Below are 19,044 nucleotides of genomic sequence, written 5' to 3'. Positions count from 1 at the left end.
GGCTTCCAGCCTAACCACATTATCTGCACCTCCTCCCTCACTCTTCACACACTCCATTCCCACCAGCCCCCCTGCACACACACGCTCTCTCTGCTAGAAGCCATCATTCCACCGTGTATGTTCAGCTGGCCCGTCAAGTCCCCATCTAGCCAAGTGCCCACCCATCTGTTGAGCCTAAGACAGCATGCAGCTCTGAAACCAGAGAGGAAATGTTCTATCAAATGATGAACTTATCTGCATTCAAACAGCAGCTTTCAGGGCCTCTGGGCTCAGAACTCATGCAGTGCATGCCACAGAACTACAGGCGAGGCTTCACTTATAAAAGACGTAGTCTTGGCTTTGATTAAGCAAGCAATGTGCTTCCTTTTAACCTCATGTATTTCAATTTCTAACCGTTAAAATACAGTTTTTCATTCTAGTTACACCTAATTTTTTGTATGCTTTAAAAAAAAGTATCAATGACTTATTTGCCACATATTTCTTCACACTGTGAGCTCACATTGCAGGCCTTGAAATATGATTCGGCTGACTCAATGATCTGATAAAGGTTGCTGCAAAAATAATTCCAGACACTTTCAATGAAACCCAATGACAGTAAATATTTTCCTATGGCCTGAGGGTGTGAAGGTATGCAGTCACCTTAGCCAAGGGCATGAAAAACTAACAGGTCTCTGCAGGCCTGAGGCTATTATGGCTGAGTGAACTTCAGCTTGGGTGAGTTCACCCTGCTTAAACTCACTGCAGTTAAGCTACCAGTCACCTCTATTATCCTATTAGTCAGCAGCACTTACAGTAACAGTATGGAAATCAGCCGTACTGGTCCTGTAAGCAAAATTCATTGGAAGCTTTCCAAAGTTTTAACCTTAAAGATTCTCGGCAGATATTAACTGGGGATGAGCTTGTCATTTACCCTTGCATTTATTTATATATTTATTTTAATAGAGGAAAAGGAATGAGTGAGAGAGAATGATGAAAAAAGACCCATAAATTGATGAAATAAATTCTTTATCACTTTATAACCGCTTGTTGATTCCTGCGGCACCGAGCTGCGGGCTAACATCAGGACCCGGTCACGAATGCCAAAGGAAGGGAAAGGAAGAAAAAATAAAAACATCCTGATGCAAGTGTGTGCGAGAGAGGATGCTGAGGGGCGTAGCAGCGCTGTGCCCCTCATGGTCAACGCTCAGGAATTAAAATGCATGCTCCTCACTGCCTGGGAGAGAGTAACGTGTAGCCCGTTTACGTGAGAAAACCTGTTTCCAGCCTTCCCTCCTTCACGGAAACAAACTGAAACACACACCCCAAGAAAAGCAAAAACGCACGGAACTCAAACGCACGGCTTGTTCCAGGAGGAGGGGAGTAAACCTCCTCCCAGCGCTATCACATTCAAACAGGCAACGGTGCGAGGTTGCCAGTTTGGCGCTATCCCCCCCTCTTCCTCCCTGCTCCTTTAAATTGGACCTTTGGAGCTGTAGCTTGTGGCTGATTTGCATTATTCCGTTGTTTGTGGAGCTGAAGCTGAAGCCGCCGTCACTCCGCGCGGGAATAACGGGACTTCGCCCGCAGCTCCGGGGACTGACTTTAGGTGAGTGTGGGATCACCGCGCGTGGCTCTAACTGTGTGGACTGCGGTAATAATCACGTCCTATTCTACGTATAGCTTTTAAGCTTGGTGCCTTACAGTGAGCGGCGCGCGTGCAGGTTTTTAAAGTATTTTAAAGTGCGGCTGAGAAGGTGTTGCGCTGCAACTTTCTGCTGCAACAAAAATAAAAAATCTGCACAATTATTCAGTTGCGCACTGAGACAAAAGAGATGCATGCTTTCTAATGTTGAGAAAGTGTCATGCTGAAATGTGCACATTTAGGAGAACAGTTATCATATTTCACTCTGTTTGTGTAAATATCTCTTAATAAAGGAAACAGCTCGCACTGGAGGGTCATGTTGAGAAAAACAACTTATTCTCTTTGAGGACTGGATTGGATTTCCCACATTTCTGTTCTTCGAGATTTAGGAGAAAAAATGACCAAAAGGACAAACTCATCCTCTTATACTCTTATCCCATCAAAGCATCCAAAGAAGGCAGAGATATGCTGCATGGACCATTCACTGCGTTCAGGGTAACTGTTGAATATACAGTAGCAGTGCCAAAAAGGTACCAAGAGGGTCAGTACTGACTATACCGATACTTTTTACTTGTTAAGGCAGCTTATGTAGGCGAGAGCTTCGTGTCATGGGTCAGCTTTGTCAACTTTCCGTGTATTTTCAAACTGTGTGTGTTTTTGGAGACCTAGAATTTAAGTGCAGCTGTTTCTAAAGTACTTATGGTTAACTGCTGTTGTTTAAATGTGCTCTAGGCTATGAATAAAATAACCATGAGAGTAAATGCAAAAACGTTTAAGGTATATGTTTAACACAATTCAGTCGGGCTATATACTGAACTTACAGGGTAGAAACAAAGTATCGATCCTATCATGCCAGTATTAGTCCAATACCAGTGTTGGTATAAATGACTGTCAATATCTACTGAAAGGGAAACAGCTCTGTGCTGAGTACATTTCAGGAGCTGTCTGGGGGATGCTGCAAGCAGCCTCATTAAGTTAAAGCAACAATGTTCGCTGTCAGAAATCCTTTCAGTTTGTTGTAAACATTAATCACTCCGGGTTCCATTGTATGCTTAATATCCCAGTGTTCATAAACTCCAGGTTTATGAGTTTTGTAATGATCTGTATTTTGCGCGAGACGTCACCTCATTTACTAATGAAGGCGTCTGCCAGCAGGCTGGTTAATTTTCTCCTGAAACCTCTCCTTGCCATTATAAATAATAAGCAAGTAGAACCCATTAGCTCAGCCAGTTCCTCATCATGTCTCCAATCAGACTGGATGGCGTGACCTTGGGGTGGGTGGGGGGGGGGGGGACCCGTGCTGCAGCATTTAGAAAGGAGGGTGGCAGAGATGGAGATGGGTTGCTTTTGGTGGCATCAAGGAACTCAATTATATCTAGAAAATGTGGTCGCCATAAGCAATTGCCATTTGTTACGCCGTATAAGATAGTGGAGCTATTTGGAGAGAAATGTGTGTTATTCTGATAATATGTACTTCGGACAGCTCTGGGTGTCGGCCGTCTCATCTTAATGTGCGTCTTTTAATTTAAAAGAAAGGTGTGATTCTTCAGAATGAAAAGTCCTTTGTGAGCTCCTTTCAACAATGGTGCATGGAAGAGGCAATGAGTCACAGTGAATCATGGCAGCCTCTCACCAGCTGCCAGCCAGATGAAGACACGCTGCAAGCAAAAAGTCTGACGAAACTGCAGCCGCACTCGTGTGCTGCTCTTTCTACTTCAAAGCACGCCGTGGTATAACGTATAGTGTTCCACGAGCGCGCCTAACAGCTCGTTCAAAGTTTGAGCAAGTTTCTCTAACAATCTGACTTCCAGTTTTGTTTTCAGATCTTTCCTGCGAGGTATTTCCAGCTTAAGCTGCCGTGGTGTGAAGGCTGTGCTAAGTCAGTGGAGGCTTTACTGTAATCAGTTATTCAGCTCTGGCATTCAGAGTCTCCGCTCCAGACAGAGGAATCCCCGTGGCTCACCACAAACCCAATCAGGCCCTTTAAGTACACAGCTTTAGAGCAAGGTCTGGGACCGAGAGTGCAGCAGCAGCAGCAACAGCAAAAAAATGTTTCCAGTTCCCCGGGGTGGTGGTCCACATGCATCTGCAGCCTGTACAAGGGTATTTCACTAATAGTTAGTGTCTTTTGTTCAGGCTTCTGTGCTCTGTCACACAGTCTTTTTCCTTCATAGTATTCCCTTCGGACTTCTCCCCGGCTTTTTGATTTGCCCTCTGTTTCCACTTAGCAGTCTTGGCTATTTTCCAAGAAACACCTCAGCACCATTCTCCAGGATAAACAGGCTTCTTGTAGTCTGGCCACATGTGGAGAATGCATTGGAGTTTACTGTATGCGCGAATCTACAAAAAAGCACCTAGGCTGCCCCCCCCTTCTGAGGTTTTAATCACAGACGATTACAAAATGACAATTTGAATGCGGCAACAAAGCGAGCCGTTCCTGTGATTGCTGCCGTAATCTTTCCCGAGTGCAATCAACAACATCGAGACTGCACATCAGTCCTGCAATTAGGCTTGTCAAAATTACAGCGTGGCTTTTTATCCGCGACTGCTTGTTTGATAATGCTTATTGGCAGGTGCCTTTGGAGGAGCAGAGGAAGGGAGCCCACAGCTGATGCATTATGTAAAGCCATACTGTATCGTGCAGGCAGATGTTTCCTCCCAGCGACATAACCATACATCTCCATATCACAGCGGCGTCCTCGGGAGTTCTTCCTGTGATTTTTTTCATTGTCTTTCCCATGGACGCACGCGCCTCGTCCTTGACTTTCATCTTGGCATTGTCTACACAAATTGTTCCAGTGCTGTCTAATCATTTTCTGGTCCAATCAGTTAGTCTGAAAGCGTGCATGCCTACTTCAGTGTCGTCCTCAATGTAAAGCATCTTTGCTTCCTTTCATTCTACTTATAGTCCTGTTGACAGCACCGCAGTATCTATGACCTTGTCAGGGAAAATGCCTTCATTCTCTTCTTTAATAGAGACTTACTGTTACAATACGTATCAACAGTAAGTCACTATGATATACAGGCTGTCATTTGCATCTACTTTCTACTTAACTTTAACTGCTGTTTTGTCTTCATGAGGGTTTTATTTGCCAGCACAAAGTAATTTAGTCAGTGGGCTTGACACGTGGATACGTTTTTTGTGGATTTATTTGAAGGAAAGGCTAATTGTTATGCCTCGGAGGTCCGTCGTTAATTAGAAGTTATCTCGGGCAGCTCTCACATGGTCACCGCACTAATTGGCAGTCAAAGCTGTGTACCACCTGGCCCAGCCTTTAACTCACCAGGTGCTCCCAGCAAAGCCGCTGGCCTTGGCATTATGTAGCTGTGGCCTCTTAAACGAAGGCAGACAGCGGAGACAGACAGATAGAGGAGAGGGGAAGAGGGTGGGCACCATATCAGGACAACTTTGCTGAAATGGTGAAGCTGAAAAACAGCTGCAAAAGGTTATTTCATGCTACGTAGCTGAGCAAGCCTTTTTTTTTCTTTACTTTTTTTTTGGAAGCCGGCATGAAAGAAAGGTTCTGAAAAATTAGTGTAATCTTTTGATACACACGTCGTCACACATCACACCTCTTTGTTTCGGATTTCTAACACTTCAGGCGATGTGAGGTGGCAGCACATCAACACCAAGCGCAGCCTGTGCAGGGTTTGTTTACCTGTGCTTTACAGAGGAAAAAAAAGTTCAGCCTGTGACTGAACAATAGCTGGCATCAGAGAGGTTCTGTCCACAGAGTACAGAGCAGATAAGAGAACAATTGTGTAATTAAGTCTATTTTGCTCTTTGCGGGGGAAATGTGAATGTTCAAATCAATTAAAGCCACATTCTAAATTTTTAATTCAGTGCAGTTGCAACGTGGAGGTAAAAGCTGCGGAGAAAAGGTGGCGATTCAATCAAGAGAGAATGCTGCTGCTTTTCACAGCGCGCTGGAAACTCACACCAGGATCCCACAGAGTAAGCTGGAATAGTGTGAGATTTTTTTTTTTTCCCACGCGTGATTGAGAGTCATGATGCGTCTCTGCCATGGGAGAAAATCCATCTTTGACCCCCATTAATCTTGACTAACTGGTCCAAATCTGCAGCAATCACAATGCCCAATCATAAAGTCTGTAGAAGAGGCCAAGCAGGTGTGACCTGTGTATGACTCAAGCAAACCGCTGATAAAACGTGCCTAGCGTCGCCGTGCTCCGGAGGACAAAAGACCTCTGTCTTTTTGTGCCACAAAGTCAAAAGCTTTGTTTTTGTCTTGCAGCTCCAGCATCTAGGGTTCACAGTAATACCCGAATGTGTTGTGCCTTTGTTCTTTGATCACAATGGGAATTTGAGATGTAAAGCGGATTTAGACAATGTGCCATATCTTGATGGATGGAGCAATAGAAGAAGCGCTTAAAAAACGCTTTAGAGCTGCGTTGTGTTTGCAGCTGTAGGCAAAAAACGTTAACGCTCTACAACAGAGCTGGGGATGATGTGGATGTGTTTGAATTGTTGTTTTTTCTGTTTATTTTTCCAGGAAATGTTGTGTTTAGGCACAGAGGTTTGGCAGCGTGTGCTTTATGATAGCAGCCTACGAATTCTGCATATCAGTATATTATATGAAGCACGTCATCGATGAGAAAGTGAGTTATTATCAGCAGGATATTAAGCACCAGCAACAATTAGTCTTAACTAAGTTGCAAGAGTCCATTTAATATATATGTATAAAAATCGACAAACCATAAAGAATAACAAAAACAGCAAATTACTGCCATATGAAGACTAATTGGAATAAACAGGCCTATCACTGCTATAATTACTGATAGTGAAATCATTACTTCCCCTAATGCTTCACTGCAACCACCGTTAATAACACTTCATTAATTAAACATACTATGAAAAACAGCAACACTGCAACTCTGCACTTTGGCTCAATGGAAAGGACTTCTCCTTGACTGGGCCCACTGTAGCTTTACTTTGCTCTGGAGGTCATCTCAGGAATAATGAGCAGGGAGAAATGTAAATACTCCTGTTTGCTTAACTGCCAGAGCACTTAGAATACCTGAGACAAGCCAAATTTGAGATTTAGGTTCGTAATGAGGAGCTTATTATGATACAAGCTGGACCGGTGGAGTGAAAAACAGAGATTTTTGCTATGCCAAAAATACCTGAATTGGAATATGCACAGGAGGATGGATTGACGGATGGATGGATGGATGGATGGAAAACCCTCTTATCTCATTGGTGTGACATTGGGAATTCTTGCCTGTGACTATAAATATGGAGATGAAGAAGTTAGCTTACTTCAGTGCAAGGGCTGAAAGACAGGCAGTAAGTTAACCTGTCAAAGGGATGTTTGGCAGCTTTTAGAAGTAACCCTGCTGTATTGCTGTCCCCCTCCAGTCTTCAAGGTAAACTAAGTTAATCTTAATGTTGCTCAAACGTTGCATGGACAGCAACAACAAGTGAATTTGTAAGACAATGACAGCTACAGGGTATTATTACCATTTATTTGCAGTCATGTTTCTGGTAATTTGTAATTGCAAGTCCAATATCCTTTCGCCTTTAAGCTCTGTGTCAGTGCTAACACCTCAGGGAAGGGAATCAGTCCTTTTACTGTGCAGTAATCACCACTGTTGCCCAGCATGTTACTAATAAGACTGTCATTTGATGCTGGGTAGATAGAAAATGGTGGGTTTTCTGAACCTTTTGACTGGGTGCAGCTATCTCTGATGAAAACAGCTTTGAAACTAAACCAAATTGTAACATTGCATTTCAGTTAATCCCAGTATAGAAGTTGAAACACCTCATGTGTAATCATTGAGTTTCATACACACTGATTTGATGCAACCTTTAAAAGTGTAAACCAGCATGGATTATATCGTGTTTATGCACAGGCACTGCATTGATTTTCTCATTTCACAACAAGATAAATTGTGAATAAATACAGTTGAACCAATATACTCTGTATATGTGCCTTTTTAACTGGCTACACTGTATATATAATAGATGGACATAGCCTTTGCCTCAACATGAGTGCTTTTGGTCCACAACTTGAGTGACCAGATGAGGCCCAGTAGACAGCTATCAGCTCCAGCTCCCTGTGTCGGTACACTTGTCAGTCAAACAGACAGCCCTCAAACAATAATAACCAATAATAACCAATAATAATTGGTTGACTGTAGTAAAGCGCAATAGCTGTGGCTAACAGAAAAATTGTTATGTTGAACATTTGTACTGGGCCAGTTTTTCTAAATCGGGACATTTGGACTACCAAAAGCTACATCTTTATTTACAGCATACAAATCATACACAACTAATTTGTGTCACTTTATCAGCATTCGTTTTACTGAGAGTTTATTAGTGCTCTAAACCTCTCATAACCGTCTTATAATATATATTTTAGAACTTTTATTTTCTGAACACTGTTCCTTTGCAGTCGAGCTTATTAATGTTTCCTTCGAATGCAAGTCCTTGAAATGGAGGAGAATGGGACCAGTCTTCATCAGAGCAACACAGACATGCTAGTTGGCTTCTGAAATGGTTATGAATAATTACTGTCTTCAGTTCTGTAATCAGTATTGGAAATACATCTGGCTGGCTTCTGCATGGGTATACCAGGGATATCAGAAATGTACAGACTCTTTCTAATTTTCTGGTATTTATTGCCTTGTAGGCTGGAATGAAACCCTATTAAATCAAAGCTGATTTTTCCATTTTCCTTTGGATATGCTGAAATAAAGAGCAAAAGGTAGAAATGAGAAGCAGCTAATTTCGGGCAATGTATTAAAAAAGGGGAAGCAAAACCTCCGTCGTTGTGTAATGCTGAACATCCCGTAATTTTTGCTTTGATAATAGGTGTGACTTTTTTGAAAAGATTTCTACCACCCGAGCAATCTGATTTAAAAATTGTCCCACATTTGTGTCTTCAGCTTATGAGCCTATACGCAGTTTTCTTTTTGGTTCTGTCCACAGAGTTTGTACAAATGGAGGGATCCAGGAAAAAGACATCCTTTAGGCTGACTGGGTGGTTGACTTGACTGTGTTCTTTGGGTTGTTGTCAAGTTGAAAGATGAAATTCTTCTTTGACATTAGCAGTGTATTTTTCTTCCAGAGGGCAGCAGATTTTCACCTCAAACAACTTGGTGTTTGGAGCCATTCATCTTCCCCTCTACACTGACCAGAGCCCCTGTCCGGCCTGTGGCATGATGTAGCACTTCAAGAAGCGTACCAGTGTCATTCCTCCACTAAAGCGAGAGCCAAAGCATAGGTATGTTTTCCATTTATTTAAGTATCTTTGATCAAGGTAATGTAAAAACTGCAGAGCCAAATTTCATGAAATTTGGGTAAAGGTGGAACAGAGGCAAATCAAGAGCCTGTCAGCTTTTGTGGCAATCCTGGTCATTGTTAAAGGGCAAAATATGGCAGATGATGCACCCTCCAAGTGCCCAGAGGAAGACTGCTTAATTATAGCAAAAATCGTAATCATACCCTTTTTGGTTGCTATTGTTATCTTGCTTATTTACCACAATTATTCAGAAACATAACACATATCGTGCATTTACTGATATGGTTGTCTGGCTGGGAGTTAGGGAATGGCTAGGGGGCGTTTTTGTATAGGCAGTCTTGCAAAAGCAGCCTCTGTGAGAGTAAAGAAAGTGGCGGACAGAGCCCCAGTCACATACCTTGGGAAACCTGCATGGTGGTTATGGGCAACAGAGAGCCGAACTTTTGTACACCATAGAAAGTGGAGTGTGAGGTAACCCAGAAGGAGCCAGATAAAAAGGTGGCTGCACAAGAACATTTTTGTAAACTTCCTCTAGCTCATCTAGTTCCTCTTCTCTAGCTTGATCAGATGGATCTAGATTTAGATCTTGGCTCAAGCTGACTAAAATGGCGAGTGAGCTTGCCTTGTAAATAGGGCTGGGCCATATCATACCGTTCACGGTAATACCGGTATAATGTTGGGCAACGATAAGAAAATGAAATATCGCGATAGAATATGGGTGCCTTTGTTTTCATACGCACATGGCGGAAAAAGCATGGCGGTGACGGAGAATGAGAAGGGCGAAAGCAGATCATTGAATGAAACAGATGAACCAGAATTGGTTTATAAAAATGCTGCAACTTCAGTGGTGTGGAACTGGTTTAGCTTTTGTCCGTCAGATACACAACAAAGCACTATTTTTGGTAGAGCATGCTAGCGGGCCGTCGTTATTACCGTGTTTTTTGAAAAATACGGCATGCTTAAAATCAATCCTTTGATTTTTCTGAAAATCGACAGTGCCCCTTATAATCCCGTGTGCCTTATGTATGACTTCTGGTTGTGTTTACTGACCTCGAAACGATTTTATGTGGTACACGGCGCTCGAACATCTGTCAAATGTTTTAGTACGACTTTGCTAAGCTACGAACCCGCACCGCTTGATGGATTGTCGGAGCATTACGTCTATCGTAGGCAGGAGCCTCGCGGATTAATACGCACTGTGCTTCAACATAATATTACCGTATTGTGTGTGTATAACCTCTTTTTAAGTTTTGTGGATATTATACATGGTTATGCTGAGGATATGTCGGCCAACTTCCACTGGAAATGCCTTTTGGTTAAACTGTCAGCAAGGAATTTGCATTTGCACTGTTAAATTTTTATATAACTTTAATGCACATAAAAAACAGCTGCTTGTTCAAGTAAAAATACATTGATTTTTTTTTTTTGCACTAATAAAGTTGTGGAGTTGTAAAGTATTTTGTCTAGTGTCAATTATATCGTCAGTTATATCGTTATCGCAAATTTTCAAATGTATATCGTGATAAATATTTTTGGTCATATCCCCCTGCTCTACTTGTAAAGAGATGCAAAAAGGGATGCGATTTACCTCCTGTATAGTACAAGAAAAAGTTTAAGTAAGGAATAACCCCAACTTCTCACTTTTTTTCATTATTTTAAATTGTCTTCATGGTGGGCAGGACAATAGGTCAATAAATACTCTTTTGAATATCAGAATAAGCTACATTAAAATATATATAAATTACCCCAATTTCTTGCTGCTTGATCAGCATTTGATAACAGGTCAGATTTTTACAATGGCATTTTCATAATTTAACAAATGCCTAAGCAGCCTGTCCTCCTTCACTCAGTGCACAGCTTGGAACAAAGGAACAAAAGCCAAATCTCCGCCAGCTACTTTTAATATGAGTCTGAATATCATGAGCAGCACAGAACACATTTAGCTCAAACTCAGCCTCCATCAGCAGAACGTAAATGGAAAAAAGACAAGCTACAAGTTTCTTACGATATCTTAAGAGATAGCTGGCATAAATATCAGTAAACAGTTAAGAACCAGAAATCCGCCTATTTTGCAGGTGTTATTAACGACAACTGCCATAAGCCCCGTGTCTTATTTAGTATTTTAAACTCTGTTATTAACCCTCCCCAATTCAACTGTACAGAAGCTTCTACTGAAACGTGAAGGTTTTTTAAATTTCTTTGTTGACAAGAGTTTAACTATTAGAGCACATATCATACCCCCTTCTTATAACCCTTATGTTATTTTTACACCTTTGGCAGTTTTTGGCAATTTTGAACCCGTGTCACTGTCTTATCTGGGTAAAATTGTCACCCAAATCAAGTCTGGCTCTCCCAGTGATGTCCTTCCCCCTCGATTTTTAAAAGAAGTTTGGGGCACTATTGGACCTTATATTGAAAGGCTTATAAACAGCAGCCTGACTTTAGGCAATGTACCTGTAACTTTTAAACAGGCAGTGGTCCAGCCTCTGCTAAAACACCCTGGCCCGGATGCCTCTGTGTTGCATAATTTCAGACCTATTTCAAAGCTTCCTTTTGTTTCCAAAATTTTGAAAAAAGTAGTGTCTTCACAGCTGCAGACTTTTTTAAACAGTCAAAACATTTTTGAGGTATTTCAGTCAGGTTTTAAAGCACTTCACAGCACAGAGTCTGCACTTTTGAGAGTTTTTAACGGTATCTTACTAACTGCTGACTCTGGGAATTCTGTTTTACTTGTGCTTTTGGATCTCACAGCAGCTTTTGATACAGTAGATCACAACATTTTGATTTCTCGCCTAAAACATCATGTTGGAATTAGAGGCACTGCCTTGGAGTGGTTCAAGTCATACCTGTCTGACAGAAGTTTCTCTGTCTCACTTGGTAAATTTTATTCATCTTCCGCCCCCCTCCCATGTGGTGTACCCCAAGGATCCATCCTTGGGCCCCTTCTTTTTAGCATTTATTTACTTCCCCTTGGCCATGTTATTAAAAAACATAAAGTTCCATTTCATTTTTATGCGGACGACTATCAAATTTATTTACCCCTGAAACACAATGACCCTAACCCCCTCAGGCCTATTTTAGAATGTCTTAAAGATATCAGAGCATGGCTGGCTCTGAATTTTTTTAAATTTTAATGAAAAGAAGACAGAGGTCATTATATTTGGGCCGAGTGGCCCTGGTGTCCCTCCATCTGACTTGGGTCCTCTCACTTTCTGTGTCAAACCAATTGTTACCAACCTTGAAGTAAAAATTGACACAGCTCTTAAAATGGACAAACAAATAAATACAGTGGTGAGAAATAGCTTTTTTGAGTTGAGGCAGCTTTCTAAAGTCAAACCTTTTATTTCTTTTTATGACTTGGAGAGAGTTTTACACGCATTTGTGACCACTTGCCTTGATTACTGTAATGCACTTTATATTGGTATTGATCAGGCTTCACTATCACGCTTGCAAATGGTCCAGAATGCTGCTGCTCGCCTGCTGACAGGGACACGCAAACGTGAGCACATTACCCCTGTTCTTGCCTCCTTACACTGGTTGCCTGTCCATTTTAAAATTCATTTGAAAAATTTTATTGTTTACTTTTAAAGTTTTAAATGCCCTGGCTCCTTCTTACCTGTCAGACCTTGTACACCGATACACTCCACAAAGGTCTCTCAGGTCAACTGACCAGTCACTCCTTGCTGTCCCCATGTTGAGACTGAAACACCGGGGGGACCGAGCTTTTGCTGTTGTGGCCCCCAAAATATGGAATAAACTGCCCTTCCATATTAGGTTGGCCCCAACACTTGAAATGTTTAAATCACTTTTAAAAACGCACTTTATTTCAAAGGCTTTTTAGGAGTAGTACCAGAGTCAGTTTGTAGTCAGTTTTTTAGGCAGCTGTTGCTCTTAATCTTTTTTATTTTGTTAATTTTATTCATTGTATATTTTATTGTCTATTTTACTTATGTTTTAATATTTAATATATATACTGATTTATTTTTTATCATTTTCATTTATGTATTTATTTTACTGTTATTTATATTTATTTCTTTGTCTGCTTAGTGTATGGTTTTTAACTTTTATCTGTTTTATTATTGGAAAGCACTCTGGTCAACTTTGTTGTTTTAAAGTGCTATATAAATAAAGTTGGATTGGATCAATCTCAATTCAGATACCTCTTTCTGCAGCAGCTTCTGCTCAACAGTTGTCTCAACAAGTAATTACATGTATGGGACTGTTCAGCTAACAAATTAGGCCTTTTTCACATCCTGATGATAAGTCATTAATACATCGCAGCAGCACCACACTGAACTGTCACTGTGGAAGATGCAAAACATGGCATTGTTGCATAGCAGCAGGCATGCAGTGCCAAATCACGACAACAAATCACATCAAGGCACTTTATAGTGTAAAATACCAACAGGATAATAATACAAAGAAAACCCCAACAATCAGACGACCCATTATGAGAAAGCACTTGGTGAGAGTGGGAAGGAGAAACTCCCTTTTACCTCAGGCTGAGGGACTGGGGGTGAGGGGAGGGAAACAGGAGAAAAGACACACTGTGGAAGAGAACCAAAGATTAATAAGATAACTAATGATAATGCAAAGTGGTGTATAAACACATGGTTGAGGTACCCGATGCATGAACGTGATTTGTTTCACAACACTTGCATCTTGATGTAATGGCAGTAATAACCTGATAAATAGTCGTTATTGGACATAGTAGAGTTTTGTGGTCCTGCTCTCCTCACTCTTTCTTTTTCTGTGTGTTTTGTGCCCCACATTAGCTCTTGAAGTGGGACACTGACGATATGCAGTCTCTTCCCCGCTCATTTACTCAGCTGCTTTTCTGTGAGTGTTCAAAGAGCTACTATATAGCATTATAATGTCCACTTAACGATGCACATATATTTCTTTGCAACACTACCGAACCGTTTAGGGTGTCTGCTATTATGGGTCCTTGTTAATACTTCCTTATTGTTTTTTAAATTTGGTGCCATAAAAACCTACAGCAGCTTCAGGAAGTTAATTGTATGTACATAAAGAGTGCCGTTTTCACAGCTTTAATTGGGATTTACAGTGAATAATTATTAGAATAAATGTGTCTACGCATAGCGAGTGAAAAATTTAATTGCAGCTGTTGTTTCTCCAGCTATGATGACAACGATTGCCCCTAAATTTCACTCATTGTTAATTATGTAAAAGCCAAAATGGAGGGGAAACAATCAGAACAGCACAGTAATATTGCAGGATCTATAACGTACAATATAAAACACCTTAAAATTAAAAACTGAATACCTGCCATGAATCCACAATGTGTCATTTTTACTCTGCTGTTTTAAACCAAGTAGTCTGAACTTTATATGTGCTGGTAGGAGGATTTTGTTAGCTTTGGGCTGAGTTAGTCTAGCTGTTTTTATGCAAAGCTGAGCTAGCCTGCCTCTGGCTATATGGACACATAGGGGTTTAATACAGATTTTTCATCCACCCCTCTGCAAGAAAGTGAATAAGAAGGGTTTTGTTGCTTTTAAGCATATCATATCTTAGATCGCATTTAAAGCCAAACTGAGAAACCACCCATTACACAGATATTTGCATCCTCTATGCAGTCACATGGGTAAAGTTTAGCGCTATCGTCGGTATCATCAGGTTTTGTCTTATATAAAAATAAGATCTGCTTTGCAGACAGTAGGTCCACACTTATTTGCTTTATTGGTATATCTCTAATGTAATTTTTTGTGAATAAATGTGAATTGAGGTTGGCTTATATTCTTACAGAAAAATGTTCTAGAAAATCATGTTTAGATGTAAAATTGATTTTCCTTAGCAGACCCGCTCTCTGCAGCTGTGCTGTATGTATGCAGACGTTTCTTGTGCGGGGATATTCCTTGAGGGGGAAAAGGGGTGAAAGGCAACATTTGAACCACGTAAAACATTTTTAAAAACAAAAAAAACAAACAAAAAAAAAAAACTAAGATGCTTTTTCAGATAATTTTAAGAAGCTGAGTGCATCTTCTTGCATAATTAAGATAAATTGGATGTTATTTTTAGTTGAAAGGGGAGTCTGCTTTGCCACCTGACCGCACAGACCCAAAACCTTGCAAACATTCAAATGAGCTGCTGTATCCATTGGTATGGGATTCCAGCATTCAGAACATACTGCAGCTGTTATTACTGCTGCTGGCCGCTTTGCTCCCCTGGTGTGCTTGTGTCTGCATAGTCATTCATCTCAGAACAACCCCCTGTTTTGGTTAAATCCTACTACTATATTACTTCTAGACTCTGATTGGAGTTTTCATTATAGTTTGGGCTGCAATTGAATATTTAATTTCTTTTTTTCTTTTTTTTTAAATCTAATGCTGTGGGGAAAAATATCATACTTAAGGGCGTAGATTTGTGTGGTAATAGTTTTAACTGGAGCTTTGAGGATCACTGGTATTGCTGTACGTTAGTGCCGTTAAATGAATGTGTTATCTGGGTGTACCATGGAGTATTAGGGAAAGTAAATTTTAAAAAGGGCTATAATTTATTAAAATGATTAATACTTACTAAAGATAATGTGGGGCAATAACATCCAAGCCAGAGATGCCTTTCAAATTATTTAAACTGCATAGAAAATATTGCCAGTAACATGTTTCCAACAAGCTGTAAAAGAGGCTTGTTTACCACTATGTTACATCACTTTTTAGCTCTGTTATCTTATTTTTTGAAAGTGTCAAATGTTTTCAAAATTTAACCAGCCTTGATATCAGACAGCCCACTTTAGCCTTTCGCTTTAGTAAGGACCCATGCTCTTTGTAGCTTTGTATTGTCCTGCTGAAATAAGCAATGCTTGATTCTCTCCCTGTCATTACTCCTGAAACTCATTTCATACCCAGTCAAGTTACTAATGAACCAATCAGTTTATTGTTGTCCTACTCCCAGCAAAACAGCAAATAATTATCGGTTCCAATATAGGATATAGTATCTTTGTACTATTTCAATTAAATATAGGGTTTAAATTATTTCTAACATATTGCAAACATATTCTTTTACATTCTCATAGTTTTATGTTTTTTTTAGAAGAACATTTTTGTAGAGTTCCTTATTATACACAAGCATAAACAGTATAAAAGTCTGTTTGACCATCAACGTGTCATTCTTTTAAAAATGGATGTGACAAGCCAGCGGTGGATCTCACAGACAAACAGAGGACACTGCATGCTCATTGGCTAACGACTTGTTAATGACGACAAGTTGTTAGCAATCACTGGGTAATATTCCTTTCATAATTTATTCTCAAGACCTGAAACTAATCAGGAAAATGTTTACTTGAGTGACAGAGCGAGGAAACCAAGAGGTGTTTTCCCATGGACTTCTATACAACCCAAAGAGTGTCGCCCCCTTCATGCCATTAAAAATTATCTGGGTGATAGGCACTTCTGCACTGCTTCCCTTTTGCAACCAAAAGCTATGTATATCTTTTATACTGCTCATGCTCTCTTTATATGGATAGATCAGCCCTGTGGCTCTGGTGCCTTTTTAATAGTGCAGCTCAGTGTGGATGTGGATGTAAGTTTTACAAAATCAGTTCTCTGATGCTGGAGTAAAAATGTATGTAGTACTAATGCTGAATAAGTTTTCAGTTTAGTAACTGCAGTGAAATTAAGAATAGGGATTGCAGACAATGGTAAATTAAGATATTTACATTTGGACAAAATTACAAACTTTCTCTGACACTAACTTTTCCTTTTTTGCCTCTGTGGCTTATGTTGCAAAAACATAATTGAATGTATGAAAAGGTAATTTCTGGGAAACTGGGTTGGTGCACGCCACAGGTGGGAGTCCAGATTTTGTTATAAAACTTTCTTTGAGTGAGTGAAGACATGAATTTGCAGCTGGTGGTGTTACTCAACTTTTGATTCACTGTTGTGCAGGACTTACCCGCTGAGCTTCACAGCAGGAGAGACTTCATCTCATTTCTTAGAATTGCGAACACAGTATAGTGCCTGTGTGGCTTACAAACTGTATCGTTTTCATTTCCATTGATCAACCAGCCAAATTCTTCTATAAAGTTTGTGTCACAGATGTTGTTATCAAAGCAGAGCTGCAGAAAAGAATAGAGGGAGGAGGAGGCGAAACAGGCAGACGCTCACCTCCGGTTAATGAAACGACCGGAGTTCTTAGAAAAGAACTGCTTTCTTCTGTTGGATCTAGTAAATATCTGAATCAGACCTGCAACTTTCTCATCATCCAAGTAAACACACAAAATCTCTTTGTCAGATTAGGTCAGTCCATCTCATGGGGGCTAGTAATCAGCTTAAAGGATAATATCGCCATTATTGAGTTTTTCCTTATCTCCAGTGGCTAGTGATCTCCTGTATCCACCTCTGACAATTTCTCTTTGCTATCTACAAATTTGGTTTAGCTTCTTTTATTGCTTCCATTTCCTCCTGAGTGCATGAAAAGACTTTGTATAGGCTTAATACTTTGTAGCCTTCCACCAGAATGAATGTGATGAAAGTAGACAAATTCATAATCACCAGTCACAGTCAGTCAGTCGAGCTTTTCATGAATATGCAATGCTAATAGTCTGGCCTCCCCCTCGTGAAAGATGTTTTCCCACTTAAACATGACCTTAGTTGGTTAGTTAGCATTCTGGGATATAAAGCAATAACTGTAATAATTAACACATTGGTTGTATTAACCCTGCTTTTACATGCAGGTGATGTATGTAAACTCTGTTATTACAGTTTTCAAAAGGGTTACAGGTTTGACTTGCAGATAAATAAAAGTGCCTGCCTGTCAGTATCTTCAGCTCCAGTAATGTTCTCCTTCTTTAAATCCCCCAAATTTGGTTTAATTTCTTTTATGTTACTGACTCCTTGCTGCTGATGCGAATCCCAGTGTAATCTCTGAAGTCAAAGCACGGGCACATGAAGAATAAATCAATTTTATGTTCAAGTTTATTCTTGAGTATGAAGGCTGTTTTTTGAAACAAACAATCCCGACTCGGTATCTACTTTTCACCTTTCCTTTAGTTTTCAAATCACCACTGTATGGTTTATTTTTCTCTGTTTGCATCACCACTACAGGTTATTTTGACTCTTTGGCATTTTACAAATCATGTAACTCTCTTTAAATAAAATGTCATCATCTGATATTTCATGACTTTTCCTAAAATTGGTCAATTTATAATTCAAAGGGGGATACAAAGGAAAAGGACCATTGCAGCCACTTATACCAAGAATCACTTATACATAGAATTATTTTGACCACATATCAATATAAAAAGCTACTCTTAAAATTTGCTCCGTGCATGTTTGCCTTGTAACATATGTTGTTTGCACACATTTTCATATAACATTGTGGCAGGGTATGGTTTCTGGCTCAGCTGCAGGGGAGGGGTGGAGCAGTGGGTTCAGGGTGTGGTGTCAGGTGAGGCTGACCAACAAAGCAGATCTCCATCATCTAATCATGCATCCCCTATTTGAGTGGGATTCATAGGACCTGATAAGAGAGCGTTGCTGGAGGGAAAAGAATTGTGGCAGCTTTAAAGCTGCACAAACAGTTGGGGAAACATCCACTTACCTTGCAATGCTTCTGTTACAAACATGAACCACCTAGCTAGATGTGATTGATAAATAAACATATGTAGGACTGCAGTTAGATAAAAGATGAATAATTACTGCAGGGCTGAAATTGCCATGGATGACATGTTAAGCCAGGGCAGAGTGTGGAGAACTACTACGAGCAAATCACACAAATTGGGCTGCAGACCGAGGCAGAGCAATATGAATGGGGGATGAGAGAGAGGCTTTAGGTTAGGTGAAGAGGAGGTAAATGTGGATGAGATGATAAACCATCTTTGTTCTATTTTTAGAATAATTAATTTATTAATATCTGTTTCTTATTTTGTTGAAGCCAGCTGAGAAATGACTTACCAAAGAATTTGTCATTGCTGTTGTTGCTGTAAAACAGGGTGAAAATAAAAATAATTCTACATAATTTAAAATGAAAGGCACTTTAGACAAATTTGACTGTAAGTAAGCTCACAAAGTGTTACTGAGAATCATGCAGATTATTTTGTGTTAAGACACTGAGGTTTCAGTTTTTGTTGCATGTGCCCCATACACCGCACAATCACAGAAACACTGGTGTTACAGCCTTGCACGCAAACCCTGACCAGGAGTC

General features: G+C 40.2%; 1 protein-coding gene across 4 annotated transcripts in view; it reads left to right on the top strand.

The window, feature by feature from the left end:
* The first annotated feature begins 1,248 nt into the window (after positions 1-1,248).
* LOC135933239 (CMP-N-acetylneuraminate-beta-galactosamide-alpha-2,3-sialyltransferase 1-like) overlaps positions 1,249-19,044 on the top strand; it is a 102,252-nt gene continuing 84,456 nt past the window's right edge. For 2 of the 4 annotated variants that reach the window (XM_065471280.1, XM_065471281.1), the window contains exons 1-2: positions 1,249-1,585; positions 8,710-8,865. The gene's annotated coding sequence lies outside the window, so the exon portion shown is untranslated. Of the gene's footprint in view, positions 1,586-1,940; positions 2,117-8,709; positions 8,866-13,658; positions 13,723-19,044 lie in introns of those variants that run through there. The other 2 variants (XM_065471282.1, XM_065471283.1) reach the window with 2 other exon arrangements.

This window comes from Pelmatolapia mariae, linkage group LG22, assembly GCF_036321145.2.
Source record: "Pelmatolapia mariae isolate MD_Pm_ZW linkage group LG22, Pm_UMD_F_2, whole genome shotgun sequence".
NCBI lineage: Eukaryota > Metazoa > Chordata > Actinopteri > Cichliformes > Cichlidae > Pelmatolapia > Pelmatolapia mariae.
Note: the sequence above shows the minus strand (reverse complement) of the source record. Positions and strands in the feature narration are given on the sequence as shown.